This window comes from Anoplopoma fimbria, chromosome 19, assembly GCF_027596085.1.
Source record: "Anoplopoma fimbria isolate UVic2021 breed Golden Eagle Sablefish chromosome 19, Afim_UVic_2022, whole genome shotgun sequence".
Classification (NCBI taxonomy): domain Eukaryota; kingdom Metazoa; phylum Chordata; class Actinopteri; order Perciformes; family Anoplopomatidae; genus Anoplopoma; species Anoplopoma fimbria.
Window position 1 is genome coordinate 26,301,163 of NC_072467.1, and position 7,003 is coordinate 26,308,165.

Consider the following 7,003-nt stretch of genomic DNA (forward strand, 5'->3'; position numbering starts at 1 on the left):
CGCACGCCGACTGGTGCGTAAAACCAGATGGAGACAGGTGGAGTTTGGTTAAATCTACTCAATAAAAACCCCCCTAACTCATTGTTGTTTAACAGCTGCTCTTGAAGTTCTGGTTGTCCTCATTGTGTGTGTGGTGAGGACAGAAATAGATCTGATCAGGTCTTCAGATCATCAGAGAGTTGAGGATGGATCCATGCGTCCTCTCAGTGGAGACCAGGACGGCGGTGAGTGTGTCGGTCTGCCGGTGTCTCCAGCTCCGGTCAGTTCACCTGCAGCCCGATGAAGGCCACCGGGGCCAAATTAGCCGATTAAAGCCGCTTATCAGCTGCGCTTTGCGGTGTCCTTCAGTCCTTGAGCTCCAGCAGGAGACGGTCTGTCTGTGTGTGTGAGAGAGAGAGAGAGAGAGAGAGAGAGAGAGAGAGAGAGAGAGAGAGAGAGAGAGAGAGAGAGAGAGAGAGAGAGAGAGAGAGAGGAGAGAGAGAGAGAGAGAGAGAGGAGAGAGAGAGAGAGAGAGAGAGAGAGGAGAGAGAGAGAGAGAGAGAGAGAGAGAGAGAGAGAGAGAGAGAGGAGAGAGAGAGAGAGAGAGAGAGAGAGAGAGAGAGAGAGAGAGAGAGAGAGAGAGAGAGAGAGAGAGAGAGAGAGAGAGAGAGAGAGAGAGAGAGAGAGAGAGAGAGAGAGAGAGAGAGAGAGAGAGAGAGAGAGAGAGAGAGAGAGAGAGAGAGAGAGAGAGAGAGAGAGAGAGAGAGAGGGAGAGAGAGAGAGGAGAGAGAGAGAGAGAGAGAGAGAGAGAGAGGAGAGAGAGAGAGAGAGAGAGAGAGAGAGAGAGAGAGAGAGAGAGAGAGAGAGAGAGAGAGAGAGAGAGAGAGAGAGAGAGAGAGAGAGAGAGAGAGAGAGGGGAGGGAGAGCCCTAAAAATAAAAGTTTCTTTAAAGGGTTTGGGTTATTGCTTTTTCAAAATAATGGACTTATTAAGGGTCTATGGCCACCACATTCATTTAGATTAAGGTGTTTATTAAAGCTTGTTTAAACTGAAGACACATACTTTCAGGTAAGGAGGCCACATGTGCATCTTTTTTTTTTCTTTTTTTAAATTAAGTTTAAACCAAAACCTCTTTGGGATCAAAGATTTTCAGAGTAAAAGCCTTTGTTTAAAAAAAAGAGATTTAAAGATGTTGACATCTTTTGCAGTGTAGAGTGAAGGACTGTGGGTTAGACTGAGGAGAGAGCTGCAGGGTCAGACAGGAGGAATATACCCCCCCACTGCAGGAATCCTCTGCTGCTGTTTGGTCTCAACATCTGGATTTATTTAAATCAAGAGATCAGCCTACACATCATGGAGGCTGATTCCAACCTCAGTGAAACAATAAAACCTTTTTCGGACCTTTCATGTGAACATTTGTGTTTCACAGCATGTCTTACACATAACAAATGCTCCAGAATACCAATTTAAATGCTGCCAGCGTCCCGGAGGGTCTGCAGTGTTCATTAACGTCCACAATGGAGACAAACAATAGCAAACAACAAAGCAAAGGTCACTAGAGTTTAATGATAATCAATACCACATATTTTAATTGGGCATGTTCTAAAAAGTGCTGATACATGGCTAGGGGGGTTGCAGAATGGATTCTGGTGCTGATACATGGCTAGGGGGGTTGCGGAGTAGTTGTTAGGGTGTTAATACGGATGGCTCGGCTGGTTGCAGAGTCTTTCTTGGTGTTGTTACTTGGCTGGAGTGGTTGCAAGGTGGCTGCTAGGGCGTTAACACTGATGAGTGTGGTGGTTGCAGAGTGGTTTCTGCCATCGATTGGAGCTTGACCACTTCACAGCTCTGTGGTCTCATATATAACCGTGGATGGTTGCTAAGTGGTTTGAGTTTTACATTGCAACACTCTTTGTGAAAGAACATTGTTCTGTAGGTCTAGGAGAACATCACGTTGAGCTTAAAATAACAATGTACAGTTATGTTCAGGCAACAAAACCTCTTAGTTAGGTTTAGTAAAACTGTCACAATCGCCTCGCTTCCCAACAACACATCCTCGTACAACGGTTTGTATGATTTCATACAAAAAAGTTACTCCTTATGTTTTCTGCGTTTTCCTACAAAAGCCAGTGAGACATGTCAAGTTCTGCTCGTTAAATGCATGGGTCTTTTCAAAATAAATGTCTGTCTTAGCAGGATAAATTAAGTTAGGTTCAGGCAAGAAAACTACTTGGTTAGGTTTAGGAAACGATTGTCGTTTGGGTTAAAATGACAACGGAAGTGCCGCAACTACATTACGAATGTTACATGAGCAATAAATCGACATTGACTTCTTCACGCGGGAACCAACAGCGGTCTGGGGAGCCGTAGTGGCAAAAGTAGGCATTAGTGTATTGATAGTTTTAATTGTAGTTTTTCTATTGGCACGTTGCATCGTACCCATCCTGAGGAGGCAGTGCCAGAGGAGTGTGGAAAGACAGATGGGTGTCATGGCAACTCAAAAAGAGACACAACAGTACAACATAGATCAAGGCTGTTGTGTAAAACTTAGTGTTTCACTATAGATCGAATAACTCGTAATCAGATATCTCTACAAAATATATTCATAAATTCACACATCACGAACACATATTCATGATTCACATAGTAAATGTACCAGTGTTATAGCCAATACACATTTAACTGAGTTGTGTCATGTATTTTGCACTTAATGAGTATATGGTCACTATTTTGCATAACTAAAATGTGTGATGTATCAGTTAAAGCATGTTTATAAGCAATGACAGGTTCATGTCATGCCAGAAGGTGGTCGCTCGGCGGGGAAGGACCATCAGGGAGTTTTTTCCTGTAAAACAACTTGCAGGTTTTTCACCCTTATATGAAAGTGAACCTTAGTATTGCGCTATGTTATCTGAAATATTGGTATATAACTAAGCATATATAATTGATATAGTTACTTGGTAGAAACAATCCCAGGCTCATTGTTTTATGCATAATCACTTGTGTTGTTGTAATGTTTAAAGGGAGGCTCCTGGCGCAATACTCTTGATTAAAGGTCAATATTTTCGGGTACATTTCCAACTACCGGATAAAGGGTGTATGAAGTCAGTGTGGGGGTCAAGGGACCCCAGAGGGGGGATATGTTGAGGAAAATATAGCCATATATAGAACTTGTTATGTTGAACCCCAATAACCTGGTTGTTAAGATCATCTGTGGGAATAAGTTGACTTGACAGGAACAAGTTGTTCTTCTTTGCAATTCCCATAACAGAGGTAACGTCGTGCCAGGAAATAAGAATAACATGTCCGGTGGAAGGATAAGCTGTATTGCCATAAAGATTATCGTGACATTTAAGAAAAGGATGTAAGAAGAGGACCAGATGCGTTTTGTTATGGTCCACTTGGCATGATGTGATTGGCTGGTGGGATGACCACAAAAGTATATTATTATATTCCTTTATTGATCCCCATGGGGGAAATTCAAGTGTTGCAGCAGCTCAACTACACAGAAACAGATAATAAATACACATATTATACAATAAAATAAAAATAAAAATAGAATAAAATAAAAAATAAGAATACAAATAAAAAATGTACAGTATATATAAGATATGATGAAAGGATGAACGTGTTGAATTTTGTTGTAAGCTCGTCTGCAATAAAGTATCCCCGCTGGTGGCAAACTCCAAGATCTGCGTCTCTCCGTTGACTTTCTGCCACAACACTGTCTGAAAGATCGCTGGTTATAAGTCCTGTATGTGTTGGACAGATCCCCCTCCAAGCCAACCCACCTTAAGTGTTCTTTCTAAACAGTCAAAACTACTTTACTAGCTGTTATTGTCACATGGATACATTTTATTTGCGTCAAAGAATAAAACAGTAGGAATGCTCTAGAAACAAGTTAAGCAAACAGAAATACAAGATGTTTTAATCAATATGAAGGGTAACATGTTTTGCAGTTCCTTCCGTTAAAAAAATAAGAGTCTCCCCCAGTTGTCTAACAGGAGGCTAAAAATAGTCCTCAGAGTGAGGGAGGTCACTCCGAGTCCCTGAGGGGAGGTGTACTGATGAAGCAGAAAGGCTTCCGGTCTCCTCCGCTCCGTGGTTTATGTTAATCTGACGTGTGAACAGGTGTTAACGGATGGACAGTCGATCAGAACGCCGCCCGCCGGACCGAACGTCTGAACATCAGTCGGCCTCTCAGGAAACACGAGCTGTGATTAGATGAAATGATGCAGTCACATGACCTCACCTGTTTCCAGGTGACACTGTCTTGGTGCAGAGGTCATCTTTAAAACCTGTTAAAATATAAATTATTAAACACAGTTCAAACGTGCATAATCTATATACATGCATTCATTTAGTATAGAGTGACTTCTGATTGAGTTTAGGTAATAATGGAAAATTCTGGTTCATATTTTTAGCTCAAATTGTTTGAAATAAAAGGTTTTTTTGTCCCAAAATATCATATTAAATTACAAATATTATGAAGGGATAGTTATTTGTTTTAACAATTTGAACAATTCATAAAATGTTTCTTTCTTCGTCTTAATCCTTCAAAACATGTACAGAGTCTGGGTGGTGGCAACAAATGTCTTCTTTCTAAAATAAGAGCAGTGCTGTTAAAGGAACTAACTTTGATATGCTTTCATTTTGTATTCTTTGTAAATGCAAGTTTTGAGTTCATAAACAACTTAATCTGGTTACAGTTTAATTCATAGTTGCTCTGTCAGCGAGTATTTTCCCCAATTTTCATACCACCGCTGCCCTCCAGTTTGCTTCAGGATCCAACAGATGCTTAAACATCCTCCTCCTCTTCCTCACCCTCCTCCTCTTCCTCACCCTCCTGCCTGTGGCTGAGAGCAGAAGGAGCAGAGTAGAAAAAAGAGGAGGAGGATTCATTTCTGTTTAGTCTCATGATATATTTCATTTTCAACAACGTAAACAGCTGCAACTTGATCGTCACTGTTCACTTTGAGCTCTTGTAACAATTTTCTTCCCAGAACCTTTTTCATTAAAAAGAAATGAATTATTTATTAGGTTTTTTTTGCTCTGTTTTGCAGGAGAGTTACGTCAGAGGTTGCGGGTACAAAGTTAGCTTGATCCAAAGAGCGACAAAAGCTACAATCAAGAAAAACACGGCAGGTTAAAATGAACCTGAATTTTTCTTTAAGGCCACTGGATCCCCTGATGGAGTCCTGGTGCCTCCTTACCGACCGTTAGATATCTCTCAATGACACACAGATCCGCCTCAAGGACCAGTGGAACCACATCCAAGGCTCTCTGAGTGGGCTTCAGCGGTCGTTACGGAGCCTGAAGTTGTTCTTGAAGAGCCTTGAAGGTGGCGGTTCCATTGGTTCTTCAAGGACCACTGGAACATTTTCAAGGATAACAAGGATGCACTTATACAACAAGGACCCCTTTGACTCTTCTTAAGGACCACTCCACTGGGACCACTAGGACCACAAGAGTTCCTCAACGTTCGCTGAAACCATCTTAGTGACCATTGGAACCACAATACAGAACCCCAAAACGTTCTCGAAGACCATGGGACTTGCTCAACAACCCATAAAATCACCCAAGGACCAGTGGAGCCTTGTCAAGGACCACTGCAACCTCCTTTAGGACTGCTAAAACCTCCTAAATGACCCTTAAAACCCTATGATGGAGCCAGTACCATGTTACCACTGGGATCTCTTCAAGGACTACTAGACCTTGTTAGTGTTAACAAAAGGACCACTGGGACATTAAGGGGCCCTAGGTACCACCTCAAGGACAAATAGGGATCTTCAAAGTTCACTGAAACCATCTCAGGAACCATTGGAACCTCTTATACAACAAGGACCCCTGTTACTCTTCTCAAGGACCATTGTGACATTGAGGGACCCTGGAAACCACCACAAGGTCTAATAGAGTTCCTCAACATTCACTGAAACCATGTCAGGGACCATTAGAACCACTTATACAACCATAAAACACCCTAGAAGACCATTGGACCTGCTCAAGGGCCACTACAACATCCTTCAGGACTTCTAAAACCTACAGAAGGACCTCTAAAACCTAATCAGGGAGCCTGTAGCATGTTACCACTAGGATCTCTAGTCTCTAAAGGACTACTGGAACCTTATCAGGGATAACTAGGACATACTCAAGGACCATTAGAACAAGTTATACTACAGTGACCCCTGTACCCCTTCTCAAGGACTATTCGGACATTGTTGACCCCTTGAACAAATTCAAGGATCCACTTGAACGGACACCTGGCACAACATACCACCAGCCACTACACTTCCTCAAGGACCACTGGACCTGATCAATCAAGGACTACAAGGACCACTGCAACCTCCGTTAGGAATGTTTAAACCTCCTGAACGACCTCTTAAACTATTTAAGGCCAAGGAAAAGGTGAAAACTAACAATTTATTTATCCTGATATCGTTGTCCTGAAGTGTTACACTGATATAATTAAGACCAACTTGTTCTTTTTAAAGAAATCTATAAAATCTAAGTTCATTAGCAGACGGAAATAGTTCATGAAGTTTTGTCTCGGCAGCAGAAACAAAGCTTCCCAGAAGTCCATTGATTTAAATTAAACATGTGTTTGTGTTCTGGAGGTGCGGCCGAACATGAGCTGATGATGGCAGCGTCTGTCAGAAACCTGGATTCAGGATAATGAAAACAAAGTTTTTTCCGTTACGGATCATATGAGACTGTCAGAAAGCGACGACCACACAGAGCTGTTTAATTTCACTGAACGTGTTTTCATTTGTGGCAGCGGAGACGAGGCGGCGACTCTGTTGCTCTGATTATATTTATGATCTATAACATGTTCCTCATAAATCATGGCATTGCTTTACTGTTTATAGTCTGATCCTGTTCAAAAAAATAGACTTTTATGATTCAAAGATTTCTGGAGTTTCTTCAGGGATCCCTAGAAACTTCTCAAGGACCTCTGCAGCCTCTCCAAGGACCCATGAACCTTCTGAAATATGACTGTTGAGAAATAATATAATTAACAGTCAGT